Below are 17,225 nucleotides of genomic sequence, written 5' to 3' on the forward strand. Positions count from 1 at the left end.
GCTGGAGCCATAGGAGAGAGAATGCCTGTTGTGTCTGAGGAACAGCAAGCAGGCCATTATGGCTGGAATAGAAGAGTAGTAGGGACAGAAAGAATAGTAGATAAGGTCAGAGAGGTAAGGGGGCTGGTGAGAAAATAACTAAAAGTCTTTGTAGGCCATTGTAAGAACATTGGCTTTCATTCTAAGAGAAACAGAGCGAATCACAAGTGTCAACTAAAGAATGATGATGTTAGTAAATTTGGAAAGGAGAACTTTATTTCTAATAAAGGGTGCTGAGCCTGCAGGCTGGCCATTCTGACAGGCTGGGAAGTGTAGCCTCAGGCCAGAAGTGAGAAAAACGATGAAGGGAACAGGAATTTATGCTAAGCCACTGAGCTTCTAGCTGCTTCATGGGTCCCCTGTTCAGAAAATGGCATTAGCATGATCGAGAGTGGAGTTTTCGGCCCTCTGACAGCAAAAGGCGAGGCAGAGGACAAGGCGGGCCTCTGTGCACAGCCTCCGTAGCCTGGCCAGAACCACTCCGTGGTCCCTGGGCTCTTATCACGAAGGAATGCTGGTCAGTTGTGTTGAAACCACAAAAGGGAGGAGCAGCATTAGGTGGCTGGTTGAAATCAGTGGTAGAACAAGTCTTCCCAGAGGGCTGGTTTCTGTCTAGCACTGAGGGAAGAAAATCTAATGGTGGTTAGTGAGGGAGGAGATATCACAAGGCATGTCTGACTACCTATCCTGTCATGGCCAGGAACTCAGTTTTAAGATTTCTTTGGGGCTCCCCTGGCCTGTCAGTCAGTCAGGTGGGGGACTCAGAATTTTCTTTTTATATTTTATAAGGTTCTGAGCAGAGGTATGACATGATCTGACTTATTTTTTAAGAGCATTACCCTGGCTTGTCATGGTGAGAATGGTCTGTATGGTGAAAGTAGGAAGACCAATTTGTAGGTTATGACAATAATGCAAAGATTATAGTGGCTTGAACCAGGACGGCCGCAGTAAAGGCAGTGAGGCATGGATGTGCATGCGTGTGCTGTTGCCACCGCGGTGGTGAGAAGTAGATATCTCAGTGTGTTTTGGTTGTTGCTTTGTTGTTTGCTTGGTTGTTAGAAATAGACCATTTTATATGAGCTTGTTAAAAATCCCACTTTTGAAGATTAAACACAGTATTTCCTATATAAGGAAAAGTAATTGTGAGTTCTAAAAACTATTATATTTTCAGAATGTAATAACTCACAAAAAGTAAATGGGAATTATCTATAGAGATCAATTTATTATATAATTAAAATGTTTGGCTTTAAATTCAGGATGTATTTTGAAGGTTGAGGCGACAGAATGCACTGACAGACTGAATGTGTGCTACAAGAGAAAGAGGAGTAAAGGACAGTTCCAAGATTTTTAGCTTAAATAACTGGAAGGATGGAGTTATCAGTGACTGAAATAAGGAAGACTGTGTGTGGAACAAGTACCCTGGAAGTCAAGTGAAAATATTTTCAGGAGGAAGGAAAGACCAAATGTATCAAATGCTTCTGACAGGTCAAGATGAGGACCGAGAACCGATCACTGGGTTAGCCACGTGGAGAACACTGACGGCCCTGACAACGGCAAGTCTTATGGGGCCGTGGGATGCACGCCTGGGAGAATGGAAAGAGACAGTCAATATCCTCAACCCTTTCAAGGAGTTTTTCTACAAAGGATAAAAGGGTATGAAGCAGTGGCTTGGTGATGGGGTTGTGGAAAAGACAAAGAGAAGGATCTAAGAGAAGGTTTTTCTAAAAAACAGAAAACAGCAGCATGTTTGGTTATGTTTCCAATGCAGAGGGGAAAAAACTGATGACACAGGAGAAGAGAGAGGACAATGACTGGACAAATGTCCCTGAGTAGGCAAAGGGGGATGAGACACAGCACACAAGTAGATGAGGTGGCCTTAGGTAAGTGTAGGAACAGTTCATCTGACATGAGCAGAAGGAAAGGCATTGTATATTGGCAGACGCTGGAAAGTAGTGGTTGTGATGGCGAGAATTATTTTCTAATTGCTTCAGTTCTCTCAAAAAAGTAGAGACAAAAGATAAAGGATGAAATAGTAAAAGTTTGAAGAGATTAGAGAAAGGATGAAACTATAAAATTTGAAGAGACTAGAGAAAGAATGAAATATTCATCTAGAAAAGCAGAGGAGTGAATGCAGTAGGACTGCTGGGCTATATTAAGGTCATGTGAATTTAACATGAAACCACTCAAGATGGTTGTTTTTCTCTCCAGCTGCACTGAGTTCCATGAGTAGACACAGAATAAGTAAAATTGGACTGAACCAACTGGTAGCTTTTTGAAGCAAGGAAAGGATTTTTTTTTCATTTTGATACGTTGCATTTTATTACTTTTTAAAATTATACAAAGAACACAAGTGCATGAGTTAAAAAACACAATGGAAATGTATGATGTTAAAAAAGAAATACAAAATGAATCTGAGACACAAAACAAAAAATTCCATTCTGTGAATCGAAATAAAAAGGTATTGCGCTTACTAAAAAAGCGTTATTTCAATATATTAAGAAGTCTTTTGATTAGGAATACAGCACAAGACTTTCTTCACTTATTCATTAACACATCAGTCTCACAAATAGAAGAGAGATCATTATGTTATCTTACCAGCCGCAGGCAGGTGAGTAAATGTGTATGGATATGGTACAATGTCTGTGAGGTATTACAATAAATAAATTCTTTATTATTCAATAAGTTAGCAGTGGATGTCACTGTCTCAACTTTCAATAGAGAGACCCGAGAGCCAGTCTTTTCTTCCTCAGATGACTTTCTGTGAGAGTCTTTCACATTTAACTAAAGTAGTACTCAGAGTTCTAAAAGTGGCTTTTCACTGTCTTTTCTTCAGCTTCTTCAGATCCTGCTTCAGATTCAGGAGGGGAATAAAACTGACCATCAGAAAGACCACCGGGTAAAAGTGCCGCACTCTCTGAAACATCCTGAACTATCAGGAGTCTGTTTTCTTCTGCTTCTTGAGGTAACACTTTGAAATCCAGGAACCATGTCTCAATCCAGGCAAGGATGAATGAAATGATGGGCAGCACATAGCCAAAAGCCCCTTGAGAGAAAAGCTTTGAAAGGATCACTTTTGCTAATAAAAAGGCACTGGTCACTGCTGTTGTCAACACTATTGCCCACCAATGGCGCAGTATGCAGACAGCATATGTAAGTATTAACACTTTAAATCGAAAAACTGCCAAAAGAAATTTATCAAAATAAGAAGAATAGTAGTCATACTGCACTACCTCCCTCTCTAATGTGTTTTCTTTTTTTTTTTTTTTTTGAGACAGAGTCTTGCTTTGTTGCCCAGGCTAGAGTGAGTGCCATGGCGTCAGCCTAGCTCATAGCAACCTCAAACTCCTGGCTCAAGCAATCCTCCTGCCTCAGCCTCCCGAGTAGCTGGGACTACAGGCATTCGCCACCATGCCCGGCTAATTTTTTGTATATATATTAGTTGGCCAATTAATTTCTTTCTATTTTATAGTAGAGACGGGGTCTCGCTCTTGCTCAGGCTGGTTTCGAACTCCTGAGCTCGAGCAATCCGCCCGCCTCGGCCTCCCAGAGAGCTAGGATTACAGGCGTGAGCCACCGCGCCCGGCCTCTAATGTGTTTTCAATGCCTCCATTCACATTTAACTCTATTTTCCACAGTAATGTTACAAATAAGAGGTCAAAGGTGACAAACAAACAAAGTCCTCCTGACATCATATGTGCCCTTCTTTTCCCTTCCTTCATAGGACTCAATCCTGGCCATGAGTTGTGTGGGGTTGATGGAATGGACGCTGCGCACAGAAGCATGGGAGCTCTGGCTCCCGGTAAGAACATCCTGCATGTCTTCTGGCAGGTGGTTCATCCCGGGGTGGGTTAAAGGAGCCTTTTTCCAACTTCACCATTCCTAGAGAGAAGAGATTGCAAGCAATTTCCAAACAAATGCTGTCAACTCTGGGCACAGGACTGGAGATCTTAGTGATCCAGATCTCACTGGGTGGTTCCCAGCGGGCTGCGCCAGCCCGGACTGCGGCCCCGAGGTCGCGCCCCAGGCAGAGGGGTGGGGCTCACCCAGGCGGGCGGAACCCAGTGCCGAGTCCAGCAGGCGACACGCAGACCACCACCACCTACAGTCAGCAGCCCCGGGACCTCCTCGAGGACCCCAGGATTTTTTTATTTTAATGATTGATTATGGGCAAAAGATTTGCACTGACACTTCGGATGTCAATGATTTCTTCATTTGAATGACAAGCAGGAAAAGATGTTCAATATCATTATCCATTACATAAATGCAAATTAAATAACCACTGTACACCCACTAGGATGGTTAAAATTAAAGACTGATAATATCAAATACTGATGATGGTGTGGAACAAATGAAACTCTTACATTGCTGGTAGGAATGCAAAATGGTACAACTACTTTTGAAAACAATTTGGCAATTTTTATAAAGTTAAACATATTATACTTACCATAAGACTCAGTAATTCTACTCCTAGGAATTTATCCAAGAGAAATTAAAGCATATGTTCACACATGTATTCAAATGTTCACAGCACCCTGACTCATAAAAGTCAAAAGCTAGAAACAATACGAAAGTCCATCAATTGATAACTGGATAAACAAATGGAATGTGACTTAGAAATAAAAAGGAACAAAATTCCTCCAAATAGAGATACCATTTGACCCAAAAATTCCATTCCTGGCATATACCCAAGATAAATGAAACACATGTTATAGCAATATTATTTATAATAGCCAAAAAGTACATCTAGATTTCAACCCAAATGTCCATCAGCAGTTCTAAAAATGATTTCAGTGATGGCTGCACAACTCTGTAAAACCATTTAATTGTAATCAAAACCCATTTAGTTGTATATTTTAAATGGGCAATTTGTATGGTATGTGAATTATATCTCAATAAAGCTGTTTTTAAGAAGAACGAACTACTGATACATGAAACAACAGAGGCATGAGGGAACTTTTTTGGGGTGATGAAATGTTTTATATCATGATTGTAGTGGTGGTTATATGATATACATTTGTCAAAAGTCATACAACTGTACACTTCAAATTGAATTTTACTTTATTTACATAAATCATACCTAAATACAGCTGATTTTTAACAAAAAACAATAACAAAAACACTCTTGTCACATACTCCTTGAAATGTCTTTGTGCACCCCCAGAGGTATACGTATCCCAACTTGAAGACAACTACAGTAAAGCATCTGGAATGTTAATGGCCCATGGAACAGGCTGAAAGAGAGCTGGACCATGCAAAGCAGCCTAGGGCTGTGATAAGATGAATACAAGGTACATGAATCTCAGAGACTAGAGGCCAAGGCATAACAGGATAGTAGTGAATGCAAACAAATGACAATCATCCAAAGACCAAGCAGAAACAGACCCATCAGTAAAGGCCAATGACCACTAGAGGCCAGTACCACAACAGCATACTCCTGGAATTGCAGGACTTAGATGGCTAGATTTCTCTTAGGAAGAACAGGAAAGGGAAAAAAGAACTCTGAATTTAACTGTTTATTTAAAAAAAGACTTCCAACTCAGAAATGACTAAATTTAATTGGCAAGATTGGCATTTATACCATTAGTGGACACAGAGGTTTCTGAACTAAGCTGATTTTCAATACAGAGAAATACAGATTCCTTATAGAGAAATACATGGTTCCCCACCTATACTGTGGCACTCTGAGAAAAACTATAGTTTGTTCTTCACTGGCTCTGTCAGTCTGGTCTCTAGCAATGGTGACATTTAATTGCAGGCTCAGGAACTCAGCATTTTCTATAGATTTTGGGTGCCTGTTTGGTAAATTTCCCCATCATAATCACCCGGCATTGGATATTCTGAAGATGAACGATTTCTATGCCCTCTCACCCTGTCAGATGGTCCTCCCACAAAGTCGAGATGAAGTACTTTGCCCTTGATGGGCATCTAACAGAGGATCATAAGCTGGTTTTTGCCCCAGTTACTTTCCTTAAGCCCAAAGGGAAACTTAGGAATTCCATCATGACAACTTTTTTTTTAAATTAAGGATATTATGGGGGTGCAAACATTTTGGTTTCATGTAATGTGTTTGCCTCACCCAAGCCAGGGCTACAGGCACTTGTAACCATGACAACTTTGATTTTGTAGAAAACTAGAAAGGAACCTCTGACATTTCCCAAGTCATTCTGCTACTGTGCTACTTCTGATTTGTTAGACATGGTGCTTTTCTAAGAGACTTTGAAAATTCTCTAGTTTGCCAAAGGAGGGGCAAGGAAAAAAAAAAATCTCCACTACTCAATGAGTCCCTGAAACACATCAAGGTATTTCTAAACTCCTATATCAACTCTTTCCAGAGTTTTAGTCCAGAGAAATCAGGATACAGGAATCTGATCTCACTCTTTCCCCCTTTTCTCTCTGTTTTAGAATCAAGTCTTCTATTCCCAATTCCTGTTAGAGGAACTTCCTATATCTATTTCTTCCTCTTCTATCGTATGAACCCCCTTGTTCTGGCATTATCTACAATTTCCTTCCTTTAGACCAATAATGATAATCTTAAAGGTGAAGGTGATAAAGAGTACAGATAGACTTTAAAGAAGAAATGAAAAACAGCTGATTAGTATTTTCAAAATAATGCAGATTATACCTATAATATTCAATATGATTATATTACTTTATTAGATTTAACATTGATGTTATATAATACAATATATTAATATATGTATATATTATTATATTTGTAGACATGGCCCTATTGGTATATTTTAGGCCTCTGGGCTTTAATTTTCAACTTTTTTCCTATTCCAGCCAAAGATACACTTTCTTATTTTTTGTTTTCTTTTCTTTCTTTTTTTTTTTTTTTTTTTTTTTATGAAAGGGAGGGTATAAGGAGGGGTGTTCAGTTTCCATGTTTTTTGTTGTTGTTGAGACAAAGTCACACTCCGTCACCTCTGGTAGAGTGCAGTGGTGTCACTGTAGCTCACAGCAACCTCAAACTTCTAGGCTCAAGCAGTCTTTCTGCCTCAGTCTCTCCCGAGTAGCTGGGATTACAGGCGTGCTCCACAATACCTGTATGGTTTTCTTCTTTTTGATAAAGACAGGGTCTCACTCTTGCTCAGGCTGGTCTCAAACTCCTGAGCTCAAGCGATCTTCCCGTCTCAGCCTCCCAGAGTGCTAGGATCACAGGTGTGAGCCACTGTACCTGACCCACCTTCTTATTAAGGATAACGAATCTCTATGGCAATGATTTCAAAGAGTGCGCATGTGCATGTTTGGGCATGGTGTGTATATTAGAGTGTGGGAGGTACATGATGAGAAACAAAATGGATTCCTGGCTGGGGCCACTGTCTGTGTAGAGCTTGTACGTTCTCCCCATGTCTGCATGGGTTTTTTCTGGTTACCTCTCACATTCAAAGGATATGCATGTTAGGCGAACTGGCATGTTTAAATGGTCCCAGTGTAGGTGAATGTGGGTGCATGTGTGAATGTGCCCAGAGATAGGATGACATCCAGGGTTGGTTCCCACCTTATGCCCTAAGCTGCCTGGACAGGCTCTGGCCATCCAAGACCTTGAACTGGAAAGTGGGTTGGGGAAGAAATGAATACAAATTATCGTAAAATCAAAATTCATCAAGTGTACAATAATCATACAAATGCCTGACAATAAACAACGCAGTACACACGCACTCCATAAGTCTCCCATATTTGTGATTGTTTTTTGAACTGTGTGATGATAGAAAGTGCTCCTGACAATTTTTGTTTTGCAAACGTTTGTTCTTTGATTTAACATACCACCACTATGACCACCATCACTAATTTACCAAAAATCAGGTAAATAATTATCTTACCTGTTTTATTAATCTTTATTAAAAGTATGTATAACTCACATTTATTTTAATGTTTAATATTAGAAGCACGTTGGGTCTTTAGTTAAAAGTTTGGTGATGTTTTTGTGACCAGAAATATGCCATAGGATCTTAACTCTTGTTTCTATCAATTAGCCTATGGTAAAAATGGTTTCATTATATGTCATTTTGCTCAAAGTCACAGTTCCCAAGAACCTACTGACAACATTAATTTAGGACTTACTGTATGGTATTTCAAAAGAAACTCCTTCAGATGTCCCCCATGATATATGTCAACACATCTTTGTATCTTCTAGAATGCTTAGTATGTCTTTCACACTATAAGCACTCCAAAAATGTTTGTTCAATAGGGAAAAGGAGGGACAAAAAAAGGGTAGAAAGTCAGTAGCTTCACTAGGCTTAAGAATTCCTGGATCAACATGATAGGAAAAGCATCAGCATCCTCAGTCAGTGAGGGCAACACACTAGACCTGATGAGTTCACTTCCTTGGGAAGGAACTTTACTCATAGGGACTTTCCAGCGAGATCTGGTCACCTGGATTTATAATTTTGGCTTCACTGAACACTTAGGTAAACTACGACTTGAAACCACATTACCCTAGGATTCAGCAAACTTATACTATGGGACCTGTTATATACACACACACACACACACACACAGTCACAAGTCCACATACAACACTATGTGCCAGATCACAGCATTCAATGTCAATGCTCTAATATCTGTATTTATTAATAACTTGATTTTCATCACTGTTGTGACAACACTTGCAAGTGGGAAGCACTAAATTATTGGGTGAGCATTTTCCTATGTGCTGGATGGAAACTGGAGCCAAGTGACTCGTGACTGTTCTTAGCTAACCTGTTACGGTGTTCTTACAAATCTTCTTTGCAGCTCTAGATTTCAACCCAGAAATTCTTACTCCATTGAAATATATATTCAGCCTTTCTTATATTTCTTAAATCAGATAATCTAGTTGTCTGTGAGGAATTCTAGACCTGCTGGGTACAGTGGCTCATGCCTGTAATCCCAGTTACTTGGAAGGTCTGAGGTGGGAGAATCTCTTGAGGCCAAGAGTCTGGGACCAGCCTGGGCAACATGGTGAGACTTGATCTCAAGCAAACAAACCAGATTCCCAGAGACAAGTATCAAGTATCTTTTCCTAGATTGCTGATACCTTTTCTCCTTTAAAGTACTTCATGAGCACAAGAAAGGAACCTCTCATTCTACTAATGTTATGTATCAATCCAACTCCTATCTTCCTCCCAACATTAACAATCATAACAGTATTTTTAGAATATTTAAAAGCATCCATTTTCAATGTTCTCTTTTTGGTACTCATTTTGTATTAGGAGGACGTTAGCACTATTACCCTTCCCTTATTTCCTTTCTGCCTTTCACCTCCCAACTTCTGTCAGTAGTTCTTTTATCTTTACACTGTCAAAATTTAATAACATTTGCTTTCTGTTTGTAGCCATAATAAAATCTTCTATGCTTTGAATACATGTCCATTCTGAAATTAAAAATTAAAAATATAGTTTACAATACTGCAACCACACAAATAATCCTTTTTTTTTCTCTTAAAAGATAGGGGAGGGGTCTGGTTATGTTGCCCAGGCTGAACTTGAACTCCGAGGCTCAAGCGATCCTCCCACCTTAGTTTCGCTTTCTGAGTAGCTGGGACTAGAGGTGTTCACTACCATGCCCAGCCAACCATGTAAATACTCTTTTGTATAAAGAGGACACAACTAGCATTTTATTTCCATTTCTGCTGTTGCAATGCCATGATCACTAGCACACTAAAAGCAAAGCATTCATGTCAAGATCAAATGAATAATCCTTTCCTGTACTTCACTAATCACTTAAACTCAGGCCCCATTTTGGTCTGTTTCATATTGGGATCATTAAAATGTTTTATTTTTCCTTGAGTTTCTAGTGCCTTTTTTCATTGTGGTGGCAGTAGTGGTAGTGGTGGTTGTTGGGAGAAGTAATATTTGTCTCCATCATATCATTAGTGTGTTTCTATTTCCAATTCTATTGCTTGGAATCCACTTGGTGCTTGTTTTTGAAGCCCAGTTTTAATATGGACCAACTGCTTTCCAGGCCAACAACTGAGACTAGAAATTTTTAAATTGTATTCCTGAGTACTTTTGCCATTTCTTGTATTCTACAGGTTCCTTCTTCATATTTGTTTTTGTGGATATACATTCTAAAATAATTTCCTCAGAAAAGACACACGGAAGGCCTGGCGTGGTGGCTCACACCTGTAATCCAGCATTCTGGGAGGCCGAGGTGGGAATATTGCTTGAGCTCAGGAGTTCGAGACCAGCCTGAGCAAGAGTAAGACCCCATCTTTACTAAAAATAGAAAGAAATTAGCTAGACAACTAAAAATATATATAAAAAAAAATTAGCCGGGCATGGTGGCACATGCCTGTAGTCCCAGCTACCTGGGAGGCTGAGGCAGGAGGGTTGCTTGAGACCAGGAGTTTGTGGTTGCTATGAGCTAAGCTGATGCCATAGCACTCTAGTGTGGGTGACAAAGCAAGATTCTGTCTCAAAAAAAACAAACAAACAAACAAAAAAAACACAGAAGAAAAGATGTGTGGAAGATAAACATTTATAGTGCTTTTCATTTTTTGAAATGTGAATCCAATTAACAGTTTGGTTGCTCTATAATTCTAGGTTCAAAATAAGTTTTCCTCAAATTTTGTATAATAGATGAATCTCTAAAAGATTTGTATAAATTCAATTTTTAGAATGGAAATTATTCCATCTTTCACTATCATTTTTTAAACTAATTTTAAAATGTAGGTTTTATAATACTTTTTTCCTTTTTGTTATGTTCTCCAGGTCTCCATCAAAGAGTTAAAGATATATAAACATATAGCTATTTAAATACCTATTTGGGATGGGTGTAGTGGCTCAAGCCTGTAATCCCAGCATTTTGGGAGGCTGAAGCAAGAGGATCACTTGAGGCAAGGAATTTAACTCCAGCCTGGGCAACATAGGAAGACTCCATCTCTACAAAAATAAAAAAAATTAGCTGGGTGTGGTAGCATGCACCAATAGTACTAGCTACTTGGGAGGCTGAGCCAAGAGGATTGCTTGAGGCCAGAAGTTCAAGGTTACACAGCAAGTTATGATTACATCACTGCACTGCAGCCTGGGTGACAGAGCAAGGCCCTACTTCTTAAAAAAAAAAAAAAAAAAAAAAAAGTTAAATACCTATTTAGAAATTCTCATTCAATGGAATATACGCAGCACAACCAGAGACACCTTATTGTATGTCAAGTTTCTAGTTTTTGCAACAGAAGTCAGCATTTTTTTTTCCTTTTTGTGAATCTTGTCTTCCTAACTAGATTGTAAGCCTTTTTTGCACTCCACATTTCTTTCCTTATTACTTCCAGCTTAAAACAGTATAATGTATACAGAATGTACTCAAGATGCATTTAAGAATAATTTGGGCCGGGCGCTGTGGCTCACGCCTATAATCCTAGCTCTTGGGAGGCCGAGGCGGGCGGATTGCTCAAGGTCAGGAGTTCAAAACCAGCCTGAGCAAGAGCGAGACCCCCTACTACAAATAGAAAGAAATTAATTGGCCAACTGATATATATATAAAAAATTAGCCGGGCATGGTGGCGCATGCCTGTAGTCCCAGCTACCCGGGAGGCTGAGGCAGAAGGATCACTCGAGCCCAGGAGTTTGAGGTTGCTGTGAGCTAGGCTGACGCCACGGCACTCACTCTAGCCTGGGCAACAAAGCGAGACTCTGTCTCAAAAAAAAAAAAAAAAAGAATAATTTGGATAATGATGCTTTTAATTCGTTCTGAATTATATCTCAAATCTAGTACATACTTATTTATAATTACATGATTTATGTAATTATAATTTATAATTTAATGATTCATTCATTCAATAAACTTAATCCACAAATCTTTCCTGAGCACCTACCATAGGCCAAGCACTATCCTAGCTGTTGGGATACATCAGTGAGCAAAACAAAGATCCCTGCCTACAGGAAGCTAACATGTAGTAAGTGACAGAGGAAAAAGAGGCAATAAACAAAGAAAATGAGAAATTAGCAATTATACAGTAAAAGAGATGAAGCAGAGTGGAATAAGCAGGATTAGAAGTGTGGATGGAGTGTGGGCGGCTGGGGCACACTTAGTACAATAGAGGGGTCAAAGTAGGCCTCCCTGAGAGAGGGTGAGATTTGAGAAAAACTTGAAGTAAGGGAGCTAGACAAGTGGGTATGTGTGTAAAGCAGTCCCTACAAAGCAGTAAAGCAGTCCCTACAAAGACAACAGCTAGAACTGCACTGTTCAGTAGCCACTAGAAATGCTACTTGGTAACAAAGAAACCAAATTTTTAATTGTATTTAATTTAAATTTAAAAACTGATTATTGATTTATTAGAAAAAGTTTAAGTATGTTTGGAACAAACTCTGACATGTCAATCTATGTTTCAAGTGTAAATTTTATCAAATCTAAATGCAAGGCCGGGCGCTGTGGCTCACGCCTGTAATCCTAGCTCTTGGGAGGCCGAGGCGGGCGGATTGCTCAAGGTCAGGAGTTCAAAACCAGCCTGAGCAAGAGTGAGACCCCGTCTCTACTATAAATAGAAAGAAATTAATTGGCCAACTGATATATATAGAAAAAAATTAGCCGGGCATGGTGGCGCATGCCTGTAGTCCCAGCTACTCAGGAGGCTGAGGCAGAAGGATCACTCAAGCCCAGGAGTTTGAGGTTGCTGTGAGCTAGGCTGACGCCACGGCACTCACTCTAGCCTGGACAACAAAGTGAGACTCTGTCTCAAAAAAAAAAAAAAAAAAAAAAAATCTAAATGCAAATCAATCATTTCTGATAGAAATTTAGTATCCAAATGAGAAGTGCTGCTGTTGGTGTGAAATACAGGATTTAAAATACATAGCAAGAAAAAAAATGATAAAATATCTCATTTAGATTTATTTGGTTAAATAAGATATATTATCAAAAATAATTTTACTTGCTTCTTTGTCTTTTAATATGGGGCTACTAGAAAATTTAAAGTTACTTATGTGGTTTACATTATATTTCTTTTGGACAACTACCTCAACTGACCTAGAATAGGGAGCCCGCCTGCTATGTGTAAGGAAAACCAGGGCTCAGAGGTAAGTGTGAGTAGAACTGAATGAGTTAATAAGTGTAGATGAGATCAAAGAGGTAAATGGTCCACGTCACGTAGGTCCTCATACACTTTTTAATTTTTTCTGCGATAATAATAGGGACTGAAATTGCAAGGTTGGAGGTGGAACTGACACCTGAAATCACTACCTCTGTTGTCAGAATTTTCTAGAAACCATTTGGCTCTGTAGTTGTGCCTCTATCATGCCAAGGTACTGTAACATGCCACAAGGAAGGATGGTGGTGAGCAGGGTGATTGAGCCTCACTGAAGTCCTGGCAGTGAGGACTGAAAGGCCTTCGAAGAGCAGACTAACCCACTTCCCTGATGTCAGGCCCACAGACAGAGAGACTCTACCTCCAGCAGAATCAAGCCAGAGTCAGTCCATTACTCCTTCCTTCATTTATTCTCCACATTCCTTAGTTCATTATTTCTTCCCATCCAAGGTTGCTTCTCCTCAAGTGTTTTTATTTGTATTTTTCCTCCATATAATACAAAATTGATTAACTGACATATATTTAAGAATAAAAACAGATTTTTTTTATTTCGGCATATTATGGGGGTACAGATTTTAAGGTTTCAATAAATGCCCTTTGCCCCCCCCACAAGTCTGAGTTTCCAGCATGACCATCCCCCAGATGGTGCACATCTCACCCATTATATATGTATATACCAGTCCCCCTCCCCCCTGCCCAATACCCTATTACTGTAGCACCTATGTGTCCACTTAGGTACTGCTCAGTTAATACCAGTTTGCTGGTGAGTATATGTGGTGCTTGTTTTTCCATTCTTGGGATACTTCACTTAGTAGTATGGGTTCCAGCTCTAACCAGGAAAATATAAGATGTGCTATATCACCGTTGTTTCTTAGAGCTGAATAGTACTCCATAGTATCCATATACCACATTTTATTAATCCATTCTTGGATTGATGGGCACTTGGGCTGTTTCCACAGCCTTGCAATTATGAATTGTGCTGCTATAAACATTCGAGTGCAGGTGTCTTTTTTGTAGAGTGTCATTGGATCTTTTGGGTATATGCCCAGTAATGAGATTGTTGGATCAAATGGTAGATTCACATGTATTGCTTTAAGGAATCTCCATATTGCCTTCCACAGAGGTTGCACTAGTTTGCAGTCCCACCAGCAGTGTAGGAGTGTTCCTCTCTCTCTGCATCCACGGCAGCATTTACTGTTTGGAGACTTTTTGATAAAGGCCATTCTCACTGGAGTTAAGTGATATCTCATTGTGGTTTTGATTTGCATTTCCCTGATGATTAGAGATGTTGAGCATTTTTTCATATGTTTGTTGGCCATTCTTCTGTCTTCTTTAGAAAAGTTTCTGTTCAAGTCCTTTGCCCACTTTTTAATAGGCTTATTTGATTTTTTCCTGCTGGTTTTCGTGAGTTCTAAGTATATTCTAGTTATCAGCCCCTTATCGGATGCATAGGATGCAAAAATTTTCTCCCATTCTGTAGGCTATCTGGTTACCTTCATGACTGTTTCTTTGGCTGTGCAGAAGCTTTTTAGTTTGATCAGGTCCAATTTATTTATTTTTGTTGCTGCTGTGATTGCCTTTAGGGACTTCTTCATAAACTTTTTGCCTAGGCTGATGTCTAGGAGAGTGTTTCCAACATTTTCTTCGAGAATTCTAATAGTTTCATACCTTAGGTTTAAGTCTGCTATCCAGTGTGAGTTGATTTTTGTGAGAGGTGAAAGGTGTGGGTCCTGCTTTAGCCTTCTGCAAGTGGCTATCCAGTTTTCCCAGCACCATTTGTTGAAAAGGGATTCTTTTCCCCAGCATATGTTTTTGTCTGCTTTGTCAAAGATTAGATGGCTATCTGAGGATGGAAAACAGATTTTAAATGGGATGGAAAATCAGCTATTGTCATTCACTTATCAGTTGTGAGGTATCCAAAATGACCAAAATAGGATTTTGTGGACTGAGGACACAAAGCAAGAGTAAACAGGATCTGACTTACTAATTGGAAAGACCCTGTGGAAGTTATGCCTTTCTTAGTAAAAGGGGGAAAAAGGAAGAAAAATTTTTACTTTTAGTTCTGTATATTTCCTTCTTAAATGCATGGACACTATTATTAATACATAGGTGAGTATTTTTTTTTTTTATTTCGGCATATTATGGGGGTACAGATTTTAAGGTTTCAATAAATGCCCATTTCCCCCCCTCGTAGGTGAGTATTTTACATAACAAAAAACAGAGGAAAAGTGTCCCTGTGCATGGCTAATGTTTTAATCAAAAGATTAATTATTAACTCTTTTCCCAAGGCTGGAAACCCCCATGAAGTAATTATTGTTGAAACATCAGTCAAACTAAAAGAAAACTGAAGATAACTTAATGCTTTTCATATAAGCTTATTCTCTTCTGAAACAGGAAATCCTAGCTTTTAGAAAAAGGGAAGCAAAACTAAAAGGGGTAATCCCTTCTGCAGATGAGAACAGTGAATGATTGCAGAGAGGTCTGGTAGCTTTCTTACATGTGTCTCACCACCCACAGCTGGCTTCCCCTTCTGAAATAGCTCTTCAGGCAGCTCCTGCCTGCTCCTACCCCAAATACCAAATTCAAATGCTCTCGTCAACCTTTACATAAAACTGACAAAAAGCTACCCTTAACCTATCCCAGAAACGTGGCTGTCTAAAATAGTCCTTAGAGTATCTAGGGAGCTGCTCGCGCCCCACGCCCCAGCTCGCCCAGCGTCCGGGCCACAGGGCACAGCCCAGACTTCAGCAGACCTCACCAGAACGCCAGCTCAAACGGAACGGGCCATGGAAACCATGATGCTTACATTTCACAAATTTGCCAGGGATAAAGGCTACTTAACAAAGGAAGACCTGAGAGTACTCCTGGAAAAGGAATTCCTTGGATTTTTGGAAAATCAAGAAGACCCTCTGGCCTTGGACAAAATAACAAAGGACCTGGACCAGTGCCGAGATGGCAAAGTGGGCTTCCAGAGTTTCTTTTCCCTAACTGCAGGCCTCACCACTACACACGACTATTTTGTAGTGCATATGAAGCAAAAGGAAAAGAAGTAGGCAGAACTGCACACTTACTCTACCCTAGAAGAGTTCTCTCAAACAACTGCTTAAGAAATCTGCCCCACAGCTTCTCCCTGTATAAGCATCTCATGAGCAGATCAGGACCCTTAGAAAATGTATAAATAAAACCCAACTCCCATTTGACAAGCAAAGAAAGAAAAGTTAATTAAGTGCCAGATAAGCTTTTGATTTTTATATTGTCTGCATCCTCTTGCCTTCAATAAACAAAGTCTTTTTTTAGTTCTAAAAAAAAAACCAAAAACTAGGGAAAGAGACTCTAAAAATTCATATGGAGCCACTTCTGTGGCTCACAATCCTTATGCTTTGGCATTCTTGTTGCTCTTTAAACCAATATTTACTGAGCCCTGTCAGACACTATAATGGGGGCTTAAGACACAAAAATGGGGGGAGGGGGGAAGAGGAGTCCTTTGTCCTCAAAGAACTTAGAGTTTATAGGGAGAGCATACCATATAAATAAAATTATAATACTGTGAGGCAAATACAGTGTCTGAAATATACATGGGGGGCTACGGGTCTATAAAGGAAGTCAACTACCTCAGCCTAGGATGGGGGGAGGTGCTGAAAAGAAATAATTCAGCTGAAGTTTGAAAAAAAAGTAGGAGTTAAGAAAACAGAGAAGGAAGAGCATTCTAGGCAGATATAAAGTTATGTATAAGACACTAATGGCATAAAAGGATAGCACATATTCAAGAAAATGTAAGGCGTTCAATATAGCTGGAGAGCATGATACGTTTTAAGGAGCAGAGAGAGTCAAAACTGGGAAGGCAAGCAGTGCTAGATCATAAAGAGCCTTGTAGGTAAGGCGTAGAAGTTGGAACGTGGCAGGGTGGGGTGGCTAGCCCCTATAATCCCAGCACTTTGGGAGTCCAAGGCAGTTTGAGCCCAGGAGTTTGAAAGGTTGCAGTGAACTATGATGACAGCATTGCTCTCAAGCCAGGGCAACAGAGTGAGACACTGTCTCAGAAAAAAGAAAAAGAAAAAGAGAAGAGAAAAGAATAGAAAAGAAAAAGTTGTTGGAACTTTACTAAAATGGCAATGGGAACCCATGAAGCAGGTAGGGGAGAAGCATGATCAGATTTCAAAGGTCACTTTGATAGAACAGAAAGATG

At 39.7% G+C, this 17,225-nt stretch overlaps 1 protein-coding gene and 2 pseudogenes across 3 annotated transcripts in view; 1 reads left to right on the forward strand and 2 right to left on the reverse strand.

Annotated features, from left to right (window-relative positions):
* The window catches only part of ART3 (ADP-ribosyltransferase 3 (inactive)), a 96,778-nt gene that overhangs the window by 30,871 nt on the left and 48,682 nt on the right, over positions 1–17,225 (reverse strand). The window lies entirely within an intron of this gene.
* Positions 2,768–4,400, reverse strand: LOC142864729 (STARD3 N-terminal-like protein; annotated as a pseudogene).
* LOC105859980 (protein S100-A10 pseudogene) lies at positions 8,300–16,092 on the forward strand (annotated as a pseudogene).

Source organism: Microcebus murinus, chromosome 26, assembly GCF_040939455.1.
Source record: "Microcebus murinus isolate Inina chromosome 26, M.murinus_Inina_mat1.0, whole genome shotgun sequence".
NCBI lineage: Eukaryota > Metazoa > Chordata > Mammalia > Primates > Cheirogaleidae > Microcebus > Microcebus murinus.